Raw genomic sequence first — 12954 nt, forward strand, 5'->3', positions numbered from 1 at the left:
ACTTATGTTAGTGTTGTAGCAAACAAGAATCTCTCTCTCTCTCTCTCTGAGACACACGCTGCTCTTTCAGTCCAACTGAAGAAACCTTCCGCAGCGTGAATGTAAGCAGTATCCTTATTTTATACAGAATAGTTATGATTTTATTTTTATCCGAAACTAAAATGACTGTCAACAATATATACACACAGTATTCAAGAACTTTTTTTTTTTAAGTGTTTTTTTGGGGTTTTAAAGGAATTAATTGCCAAACATGATCAGTTTTACCATATCAGGGTTTATCAAAGGCTACTTTTCATGGCTGATTAACTGTTTTATGAGCGGAGTGTATGCTAAACTGTATAGTCCGTTGGAGGCAACAGGAAAAAAAAAAACCTTTTCACTTAATAAAAGCACTTTATATGACTAAATGTGTATTTTCTGTATTGTTCATGCACCAAAACATCAATTGTGAATCATTTCAGGATGATGAGTCGTCAACCTTTGACATTTCTCTTCCAGCTGACCAGCAGATGGCGGTGTTCTAACACAAACACTTGTGATGCTCTTGTTTGCTGAAGATCATCCATAACCTCAGAACCACATACAGAACACCAGATACCTCATTACAGAGCAGAATGCGAACGCTGATGAGCTTCTAAACATAGCCTCGTGTGCAGTCGCAGGGATTTGAGCCGCGCGTCCTAATCCAATCGGACTGCAGGAAAAAGACAGATGCAGGTCTTGTCCGTGCCATGTAGGAAGGTGCAGGGCTGGGGATAGAAATGCAGATTTGATTAGATCAATTATCCGTCACACACCATACATGTGCTACACGATATCAGGACTGATTGATTGGGAAACTTGAACGATGCTGTATGAGATTGAGGTTGAAGTTGTTTAGTCGTAACCAGGGGAGGGTGGTGTAAACCTTCTACAAGGGATAAGCCGTGCCTCTTTTTCAAATAAATTTTGCATCCACATCAGATTGTTTCCTAAATGTCTTGTGAAGAAGCAAGAAGTGAGGCTGGGGCTGATTTCTTTTCCACCCAGACTGTAGGTTCAGGTTTCAGCAGTGATAGAGAAAAGTTGTAAACTTTCCTTTCTCGTGTTTGGTTTTTAAAAGAAACATGGCATGAACCCAGGTGAGCATTATTGATGCAAAACAAGTGTGTAATAATTTCCCTCACATTCTTATGTCACTGATGAAACCTGGGGATATAATTCATCATTCAATATGAATGACTTCATGATCAGGTTATTGATGGATATGAATTTAACCGTCATGTCTAATATGAGCAGATGCACTTTCTAGTTTCTGTGAATAATCTTCTTGGTCATGGGTGTCATATTGCCTTACTCTTTCTATTTTGAGAGCTCTGAAAGGGGGTGAATACTTATGCAATCATCTTTTACATTTAAATTGTAAATAATTTTGAAATGGACAGTCACTGGCCACTTTACTAGGAACGCCCATCCATCCACCTGCTGTTTGATGCAGTTCTCTAATCAGCCATGATGCATCAAATCACGCAGATACAAATCAAGAGCTTCGGTTAATGCTCACAATGTTCAAACGTCAGAATGGGACCTCAATTTTTGTGCGACTTTCTTTCGCTGTGGCAGCATGGGTGTTGGTTTGAGTGTTTGAGAAACTGCTGATCTCCTGGGGTTTTCACACTCAACAGTCTCTAGAGTTTACACAGAATGGTGCGGAAAAACAAAAAACACTGAGCAAGTGAGCGACGGTTCAGTGGGTGGAAAGTAAACAAACGACTTCTTGATGAGAGGTCAGAGGAAAATGGACAGATTTGTTCGAGCTGCCTTTTTTTTTTTTTTGCCAGGACGGATATAGTAACTCATATATCAGGACTTTTCAGAGTGTGGGGCACGTCTCCCCTAGGGGGCGCCACGTGAGGAAAAATAAACCAGAATAAGTTACTATTGCGGACATTTAGCGAACTTCAGCTAGCCTTTACCAGAGACAAAATGGATCGATTTTTAGTACCTAAAGCTATAGTGAGTGAGGAGACAGAGTCTGGGCCAAGCAAAAAACCAGACCCTCCAGGATTTCGCGATGTTGCGATTTGCAACTTCAACGCAAATTCAGCCAATCCCCGCGAATTCAGGGCAGTGTTGCAATTATATCCAATCACCGCAACCTTCCCGCAAATTTGACCAATCGTTGGCGTCTTCTTGAGGTGACGTCGACAAACTACCTTCCGCTTTACTTCCGTGTATACGTTCAAGAGAAGCAGCATGCGCGCAGTGTTGCCAGATTGGGCGGTTTTAAGTGCATTTTGGCGGGTTTTGAACATATTTTGGGCTGGAAAACGTCAGCAGTATCTGGCAACACTGCATGATGTGCGAGTAAGTGTTTGTATAGGCTTAAATTCTGTTACTGAAAGTGTGTTATGTTTACAGTGAAGGACTGTGTGCACTTTACATTATTATTTTTTACTTAATACAAGAAATTAATGGATGCCAACATTTTTGCCAAAATGGTATTTTATTTTCCATTGTTTCTGCAGCTTCAGCATCATACTGTGAGATTCTGTTCAAATTGTTTTTTTTTTATTCTATGAAGCCTGAGCCATTTATTTTATTAGTTTATAATTATTGTTTAATTTAGTCTTCAGGAGAGACTGCCTGCACACAGTACTAGTATTAATAGTTTTTTTTTTCCTACATGAAAGCTGAGGCATTTATATTTTAAGGTAACTTCATGTTGTGCTGTGAGGTTCTCTGCACTTTAACTTTTGAACCAACAGGTGCATTTGGATAAGTAAAGCCTATTTTTCTGCATTTTTGTAGTCCTGGTAATCTTTTATATTGGTAAAGTTGTTTATAGGACCATTTCTCAGTGTCTTTGTTTTTTTAATCAATAGTTTTTCAGTAATAACTTAATATTTAACATATCACCCAATTTTAATCACAAAAAGAGAAAACGCAACAATTTCTCGCAACTTTCACTTCCTCCCGCAATGTAATCGCAACAAAAACCTAAAAAACACCGCAACTTTCATCGCAATTTTTTGGAAAAAACCCCGGAACATCAGACATTTTAGCCCGCAACAATCACAAAAAAGGCCTGTGGAATCCTGGGGGGACTGAAAAAAGAAGGAAGTATGACCACGATTATTTAAAGTTTGGATTTTCATGGACTGGATCTGAAGATGCTCCACTGCCACAGTGTGTTGTCTGCCAAGAGGTGCTAGCTAACGATGCTATGAGATGTTTAAAACGTGCAAAACAAGATGTTTTAAAAAGAAAAGCACATGTTTAAAACGTGTAAAAAAAAAGATGTTTTAAAAAGCACAGATGTTTAAAATGTGTACAACAACCATTTTTTTTAAATACGAATGGAACATTAAGTATAGCAACAACAAAAATTGTGAGGGGGGGGGGCGCTGTTGTTTATTTGCTCTCCGAGGGGGGGGCTGACTCTCCCACACTTTGAAAACCCCTGTCATGTATAATCACTCTTTACAACCATGGTGAGCAGAAAAGCATCTCAGCATGCAACAGAAAAACACACTGGGTTCCACTCCTCCAGCCAAGAACAAGTTCCTACGGTATTAAAGTGGTCAGTGAGTGTAAACTGATTCGTGATATATAATCTAATTACATCACTTCTGAGATGCAACACTACAGCATGTAGAAAAGTTTTTAAAATATCATCCTGTCCAAATAGTACATAAATGTAAGCTGTAGATTTTCAGTTTTACATGAGCTTTATTTCATAAACAAAAATACACAAACGTCTGAGAGTAAATCCATAAAAAAAATCCACTGAGGACAGAAAGAAAAGTGCAGGTGTAAAGAATAATTCAGCAGCAGTTCACACAAACCAAACGGACGCAGCAGCCATGGAGCTTCTCCGCCTTCTCTCCGATTCACACACAGGCTCGTGTTCAACTCCATCTACATTAAACATCATAATGCCATCAGGTTGAGCATAATAAGATAACACATCATACTGCAGTCCATCTGTGGGGCTGTAACGCCAGAGTTTCCCTGTGCTAACACACCATCTAAACTCATCACCAGATTAGATTTTCACATCAGTACACTCCTCGAACCTTCTATCGCACTTTGGAGTATTACCATCAAACCCTGCCACATGTTTATCGTTCTATTTATCCATTTATAGTTACATTTAATGTTAAAAAGGGTTAGAAAAATAATTATTTCTTGATGACGGATTTGTTTTTCGCTGAATAAATTTTCAATTAAAAGGTTGGATTTTTCTCATTTTTCCAGTGTGTGATGAAGCGACTTCACCAAAACGTGGATTCTTTCTAACACTTTTTATTCATCTTTACAAGACGTGCCAATAATCATGGCGGGCACTGTACAAACCTGCGACTGGATTCTGTACAACTGTCACTGTTGTGACGTTTGTGATGTTTTTCGCTTGCTACCTAGACTTTTCGTTAGCTCTTGTGTGAAACAGTGAGATGACTATTACTGTTAGCTAACGAACACTACAACCGTTTTGTGTTACATCAGCGAGTGATATTTCACCACGGAAACATGTTCTGCTTTGAACAAAATTAACCGTCAAGAAAAGTGACCTTTTTAAAAACACATTCCGCATCTGGAGCAACAAAAACATGAATAAAAGTTCAGTCAGGTGGGTTGGAGCACCTTCGGGAAATGACGAAAACACACAGAAATGACCAACATCCAGATTTACAAGAGAATTCATCAATGGTTCCCTGATTTCATGTCACAAAAACAAAGTGATGCAAGTCCTCACAAAGTCCTTATAAGGCTAGTATCTCACTGGGCTGCGACAGCTTGTGACAATTTGCGAACGCCATTCGCGAGAGAGTTTCAAAAGTGTCGTGAAACTTTCGCGGGGCTTCTCAATTTCCTCGCATGAGTTGCAAAGTGTCGCTCCTTCGTCACGGAAATTTTGAACATGTTCAAAAAATTAGTGCGACAAAATTTCTCTCAAAGTAGCCGCAAATGTGTCGCTCGTGTCGCAAAGCCATTGCGAACCCTTCTCAAGTCAGTTTCCGTGAGGCTTCCTCTACTTCCCTGCCTGCCGAGGGAAAGCCTGGCTGCGACAGCCTGCAACTAGTTGGAGACACAACAATTGCGGTAAAATATGCAAATATCAATTCAGTGTGATTCCAAGTGAAAATTGTCGCTAATTCGCATATTTTATCGCAATTATTGTGTCTCCAACTAGTTGCAGGCTGTCGCAGCCCAGTGAGATACTGGCTTAATGCTTCATTACCCATGATTATAGAGTAAAGAGTTGTTCCTGAAGGAAATACTGAAGGCCGGGTGAGTCGTCCATAAGCCGTGTTCCATCTGACTCTCCGCTCCTCAAATCCCAGGTCCTCTTTCTCCATCATCTGCTCACCATCAGGGCTTTTATAATAAACAGAAACTTAACATAAACTTAATTTCAAGCAAACACAGGAAATCAAACTAAGACAAACGAAAAAATTGCAAAACAGAACCAACTGAAATGGTGTAAAAGACAGTAAGAAAGATTTATTTTGTATTAGTTTCAGCAGTGGAAATGAAAATCAGAACAATTCTTACATTTTGATTAGAAACCTAGTTTGAGGCCTGATATTACTATTAAAGTGCCATTCCACCATTGGATGTATTCTTTGGCATAAAATACAATATATTTTGACAACTTATATAAATGGTATCACTAGATAGAGAAATCTTTTAGCTTCAAAATGATATATCAAACATAATTTTTTGACAACGACAAGTATATTAATTTTGTGACCAAAGTCTCATCTCATCATCTCTAGCCGCTTTATCCTGTTCTACAGGGTCGCAGGCAAGCTGGAGCCTATCCCAGCTGACTACGGGCGAAAGGAGGGGTACACCCTGGACAAGTCGCCAGGTCATCACAGGGCTGACACATAGACACAGACAACCATTCACACCCACATTCACACCTACGCTCAATTTAGAGTCACCAGTTAACCTAACCTGCATGTCTTTGGACTGTGGGGGAAACTGGAGCACCCGGAGGAAACCCACGCGGACACAGGGAGAACATGCAAACTCCACACAGAAAGGCCCTCGCCGGCCCCGGGGCTCGAACCCAGGACCTTCTTGCTGTGAGGCGACAGCGCTAACCACTACACCACCGTGCTGCCTGACCAAAGTCACCTACCCTTTTAATTTCCGCGCGTGATGTCATCGGCAGGTTCTCCTTCTTGTGTACCACGTGACGTGGCACATATTATCAGCAATGGCGGATAGAACGCGATAAAAATAATACCAATAAATCTAGCTAATACCAATAAATCTAGCTAACTGAAAGATTAACTCAAAATTTTTCGCAATTTTTTTGGCCCCCATATACGAGGAGAAATGACTCTCTCACTTTGGGGGTTTCCTGGTCTAAAAATAGACCGACATGTGGTACACAAGAAGGGGAACCTGCCGATGACATCACGTTTCACTACCGCGCAGAAATTAAAAGGGTAGGTGACTTTGGTCGCAAAATTAATATACTTGTCGTTGTCAAAAAATTATGTTTGATATATCATTTTGAAGCTAAAAGATTTCTCTGTCTAGTCATGTTGTCATAAAATATATTGTATTTTATGCCAAAGAATACATCCAATGGTGGAATGGCACTTTAAAGTGCATATCACGGGTAAATTCAGGAGCAAGATCAGTGTAATTCTCCTATTTAATATTAAACTTTGGTCAAATATCTGTCACATTTTGCATTTTGTGCAATTTTTTTTTTACCTTGCGCAATACCAGAAAAATTCAGTTGAAATCAAGCCATTTGAGGCGAATTGGTCCGCCTCTGAAAAAACTTGGCGTTTGGATTTCCCGGCAAACACTGATTTTCGTGACGTCGCGTGCGGGACGCCTCCCTCTGAATCCTACATCAGCGCTGGTTTGTTTATGAGAAAACGACCTGGTGGTTTTCTGCAAATTTCTTCAACGTTATCACGTAATTATTAAAATGGTTAACAGATGTATTGTAGGAAGGTGTAGCAACACCAATCTTGATGGGATTAGTACTCCTCATTTTCCAAAAGACCGGACAATGAGAGAGAAATGGGAGCGCTTCGTGCGAGGCACCCGGAAAAATTGGCTACATGCTACAGACTACAGCATTATTTGCGGTGCTCACTTCACAAGGCCCGATAACTTTGAGAACTATTTGCAGTGAGAAATGGGCTTTGCGAGGCAACTTGATCTGAAAAAAGACACAGTTCCATCTGTCAGAATGCCCAAATCAACACGTCTCCATCTGTGTCAGCGTCACCAATGGAGCCAGCCGTATTCGTCTCCCCTGACAGAAGGCGAAGTGCCGCATCCACTGAGGCCCTCGAAGCCGAGGACCAAGCAGAGCCGAGAAAAAGACCAAGAAAATCGGCAATTCACAAGTTGACTGGTAAGAAATAAGAGAGACTATACTCTAAATTAGGTGTTCCTGTGTTTGTGTGGTACACGGATAATGTTGTTTATCGACACACACAAAAGCACTGGGTGATAATACACTTACTTCACATGTATCAAGGAATATACGTGTCAGGGCTTGAGATCTTGGGACCTGTCAAACACATTAAATGTATCTACAACCCTGCTTAGCCGATTCCATGTGTGTATCTTATGAAATCTTTCTCCTACAGGACCAAGTACTCTTCGAAATAAAGAAATATATAAATACATAATAGTAATTAGAAAAAAAATATGATTTCTGTAACAATAGATAGATGAGCATAAGCCTAGGTCACAACCGGACGCACGATTTTTTGGCCATGCGATTTTTGGCGTTTCCCAAATCGCTGCGTTTTTTTTGTTCGTGGAGAAAGACGCACGTTGGCCGTAAGTTTGTCTTGCAACCTGAAAAAAACGTAAGCGCCCGTAGAGTTTGTTTGACATGACAAAGAACCTCTGCAGCCGGTCTGCAGCCAGTCTACGGCTCGAAAATCAGTACGCCACACGCGTGCCCTCCGTGCGTTTCACGCGCGCCCTCCGTGCGTTTCTTGCACGTAGACCGGCCGTAGGAGCACGTACGGCCGGTTGTGACTGAGGCTTTAGATACATCAATCCATGGGTTTAGAAGCTCAGGCGACAATTCCATATTTCAATGGAAAATCGCTAGCTGCTAAACTTGGTCTACACAGGCTGTGCACTGAAACCGTGCAAGCTCTCGCAGCCTGCTGGTGGATCCGCACGTGACGTCACGAATCTGGCTCCAGACTCCCTTGGGATTTTTCCAGACTCGTTTTGTTTTATTTTTTTTCTGCTGTAGACAGACGGCCTTGTGCAAAATTACCCTTCTGGATGAGTGTGTAAAGGGACATACTTTCATATAAAAAAACCCCACTAAATTGGTCCAGGATATGCACTTTAAAGTGACACCTTCACTGTGACTCAGTTTCAGAGGTGATTCCATGATTGTGGTGCCATTTATCCCTTACAACTCTTAAAAATTAACTTGTATATTTTACATTCTCAACACTGAATCAAAGAAACATTAAAAAAACCCACAACACATCTGAGACAACACTCGTTTTCTACGAGGTTTATTTCCTGACAGTGTTCACATTCTGCCTTAAAAATGTAGCTAGCTAGCATTTTCTTCTTCTCACGATCCTCAGGAAAGATGACATAACTTCCTGTTGTGGAATATTCCACATCCTTCACAGGGGTGAATGTTGTGTGCTGGGCTGTGTGATATGGAATCAATTTTGTGCCAAAATGTTCATACAATACTTTTGAAATATCAAACAAAAACGACAAATCAAAATACAAAAAAAAAAAAAAAGTCGTTTAGACTGGCAAACAAATTATTTGTGTAATCGTGCAAAATATCAGTCTATTACTCTTCAGAAACCTTTTATTTTTGTTCCGCGTCTTTCTCAGTTTTGTTTGATGTAATTTATTTTGGTTGCGATTCCAGCTCTCTCGTTTGCGCTCCCTGACTTTTTGCTTGCAGTTTTGGCACAAACTTCACGTGTGGGTGGGCTGTCCAGGAACGCATTCTCATTGGCTAACTTGTGTTTGACTGACAGCTACGCTCAGCCATTCCCCCGGAGGCTGTTGCGGCCATTTCCTACTTGGAATCTGGCGGACTGTTTGACGAGTGACCGATCCATTGACGGTAAACAAGGATCGAGTGGACTTCAGTGGCGACTATGATATTGAATTAATTCAACAAAGTGTAAGTGCGGGACAAATGTGTTGTACGTGTTGCAGTAGTACACATTATGCAGGTGTGTTTAATGTTAGCAAGACAGCTATTATATTGGGTAGAGTAGCTAAGGCTAACATTTGACTTGCCACGAAACACCTGCATAATGTGTACTACTGCAACACATACAACACATTTGTCCCGCACTTACACTTTGTTGAATTAATTCAATATCATAGTCGCCACTGAAGTCCACTCGATCCTTGTTTACCGTCAATGGATCGGTCTCTCGTCAAACAGTCCGCCAGAATCCGAGTAGGGAATGGCTGAGCGTAGCTGTCAGTCAAACACAAGTTACCCAATGGGAATGCATTCCTGAACAGCCCACCCACACGTGAAGTTCATACATGTCAACCTATACGGAATGTCCGTATTTTATACGGATTTGATTCAATAAGCGTAGTATACGGGCGTATAAATAAAGTTATACGGATTCTTTAAAAAAAAAAAACTTCAATATTTATTTAGAGCTATAATCAATTCCCACGATGATAAAAGAGTGCATAACATTTACAAACGTACTGTACACCACAGACAGCCAGTAAAGAGTCTTATGAAATCGCGCGTTATCTTGTGGTAGCGAGACTTCATTCCACTTTCGATCATGCGCACACCGCATTGCGAGAATCCCGCCAACCGTGAAGTCATAGACATATAAACATAGACGCCGCCTTCTGCGTAGAATCATACGTCATCCTCGCCGCCATATTGGATGGGGCAAAGTGGAGATTCTTCAGCCGTCTCTGCGCATAATAGCCGCTCGGTGAAACCTGTCTCCAAACAACGAAGTATTTCCTTTGTAACTACGCTGATAACACTGTGTTTTTGTCAAACATTGGAGCTTTGTATTCATTCTGAAAGTTTATTGTTATTAATATTGAATAAAAAGTAACTGGGATACATCATTGTTAATTATCATTCAAATTTTAGGTAAATTATTTTAATTTGCATCTTATACGGATTTTATAAGGGAAATACGGATTTTGGAGGTTGGTTATACAGGTTTGATTGACCAAAGGTTGACATGTATGGAAGTTTGTGCCAAAACTGCAAGCAAAAAGTCAGGGAGCGCAAACGAGAAAGCTGGAATCGCAACTAAAATGAATTACGTCAAACAAAACTGAGAAAGACGTGGAACAAAAATAAAAGGTTTCTGAAGAATAATAGACTGATATTTTGCACGATTACACAAATAATTTGTTTGCCAGTCTAAAAAAATTGACTTTTTTTTTTTTTGTATTTTGATTTGTCGTTTTTGTTTGATATTTCAAAAGTATTGTATGAACATTTTGGCACAAAATTGATTCCATAGTGTGACTGTTTCGAGCTGATAAAATGTACATTTTTCATAACTAATTGAAAAGCATGATTTCTGAACATACTAATGTAACAACTTTTAAAAGTATTTTTATGATCATATCTGAAGGTAAAGTTCAGTTAGACTGAGCTGAGACTTTATTAAAAAGTTTGAAGTTATCAAACTTCAGATTTAAAGTTATTTATATGAAAAACATACCAATAAGTTGCTGTTCAGGACACTTTCCCTGTGTTTCACATTAATTTTATCTTTACAAAAAAAATTCATATTTACACACAAACAGGGGCGGCACGGTGGTGTAGTGGTTAGCGCTGTCGCCTCACAGCAAGAAGGTCCGGGTTCGAGCCCCGTAGCCAGCGAGGGCCTTTCTGTGCGGAGTTTGCATGTTCTCCGCGTGTCTGCGTGGGTTTCCTCCGGGTGCTCCGGTTTCCTCCACAGTCCAAAGACATGCAGGTTAGGTTAACTGGTGACTCTAAATTGAGCGTAGGTGTGAATGTGAGTGTGAATGGTTGTCTGTGTCTATGTGTCAGCCCTGTGATGACCTGGCGACTTGTCCAGGGTGTACCCCGCCTTTCGCCCGTAGTCAGCTGGGATAGGCTCCAACTTGCCTGCAACCCTGTAGAACAGGATAAAGCGGCTAGAGATGATGAGATGAGACACACAAACAGGATCCCAAGCATGGACTCGCCCTGACACTCTTGCGCATGCGCGTTTCAGCAGCTCAGCATCAGTGAGAGATGATGGAGGCTGAGAGGAAATAATGAATTACCTCAGTCACCGCGCTCTCAGCGGCTTGTACACACACACTGCCATGACCAGCATCGCCAGCAGGAGAGCACCCAGGACACTGATGAGCAGAACTGAGAGGGGAGAAAGAATAAACACTGCAGTAACATCAGCAGCGCTTTACTGTGTTGTGCCTCATTAGTCAGCATTCAACACATCTTTCACCTTTAATACTTTTCTTACCTAAATTCTGATGCTGGAGCACCGCATAAGGTCTTTCGTTTGCTGTCGCTTCACTGATGAAGATAAATACGAAGAAAACAAACGAATAAAGCCGAAGTGGCAGCATCACTGCGGTGTGAGACAGGTTCAGTCTGGGCAGCTCGGCTCAAACACGCACACGCACTACCTTACTGAACAGTATGCTAGAGAAGTAGACATCCAGCGCGAGCGTACATTCTCCACATACTCTTTAGTACAGTAGTATGCATTTTGGATGAATCTGAGCGGAGCAGTTTCCGGGTCCTAAATCCTGTTGGATTCGTTCCGTTTTAGTCGTTTAGTTATGCAAGAAATCCGCCATATTGTTTTGATATGAACAGGTATGAGGTATTAAAGCTAACTATAAAGTAAACAACAAGCATTGATACAAATTTATTTGGAGGTTCTTTTAAAATTTAGTAAAATAAAAAAAGGAAGTGAGTGGCACGGTGGTGTAGTGGTTAGCGCTGTCGCCTCACATAAGGTCCGGGTTTGAGCCCCGTGGCCGGCGAGGGCCTTTCTGTGCGGAGTTTGCATGTTCTCCCCGTGTCCGCGTGGGTTTCCTCCGGGTGCTCTGGTTTCCCCCATAGTCCAAAGACATGCAGGTTAGGTTAACTGGTGACTCTAAATTGAGCGTAGGTGTGAATGTGAGTGTGAATGGTTGTCTGTGTCTATGTGTCAGCCCTGTGATGACCTGGCGACTTGTCCAGGGTGTACCCCGCCTTTCGCCCGTAGTCAGCTGGGATAGGCTCCAGCTCGCCTGCAACCCTGTAGGACAGGATAAAGCGGCTAGAGATAATGAGAAAAAAAGGAAGCGAGTGGAACGGTGGTGTAGTGGTTAGCGCTGTCGCCTCACAGCAAAAGGTCCGAGTTCGAGCCCCGTGGCCGATGAAGGCCTTTCTGTGCGGAGTTTGCATGTTCTCCCCGTGTCCGCTTGGGTTTCCTCCAGGTGCGCTGGTTTCCCCCACAGTCCAAAGACATGCAGGTTAGGTTAACTGGTGACTCTAAATTGACCGTAGGTGTGAATGGTTGTGTGTCTATGTGTCAGCCCTGTGATGACCTGGCGACTTGTCCAGGGTGTACCCCGCCTTTCGCCCGTAGTCAGCTGGGATAGGCTTCAGCTTGCCTGCGACCCTGTAGAACAGGATAAAGCGGCTAGAGATAATGAGATGAGATGAGAAAAAAAGGAAGCAGGTGGCACGGTGGTGTAGTGGTTAGCGCTGTCACCTCACAGCAAGAAGGTCCGGGTTCGAGCCCCGTGGCCGGCGAGGGCCTTTCTGTGTGGAGTTTGCATGTTCTCCCCGTGTCCGTGTGGGTTTCCTCCAGGTGCTCCGGTTTCCCCCACAGTCCAAAGACATGCAGGTTAGGTTAACTGGTGACTCTAAATTGACTGTAGGTGTGAATGTGAGTGTGAATGGTTGTCTGTGTCTATGTGTCAGCCCTGTAATGACCTGGCGACTTGTCC

This window comes from Neoarius graeffei, chromosome 24, assembly GCF_027579695.1.
Source record: "Neoarius graeffei isolate fNeoGra1 chromosome 24, fNeoGra1.pri, whole genome shotgun sequence".
Lineage (NCBI taxonomy): Eukaryota > Metazoa > Chordata > Actinopteri > Siluriformes > Ariidae > Neoarius > Neoarius graeffei.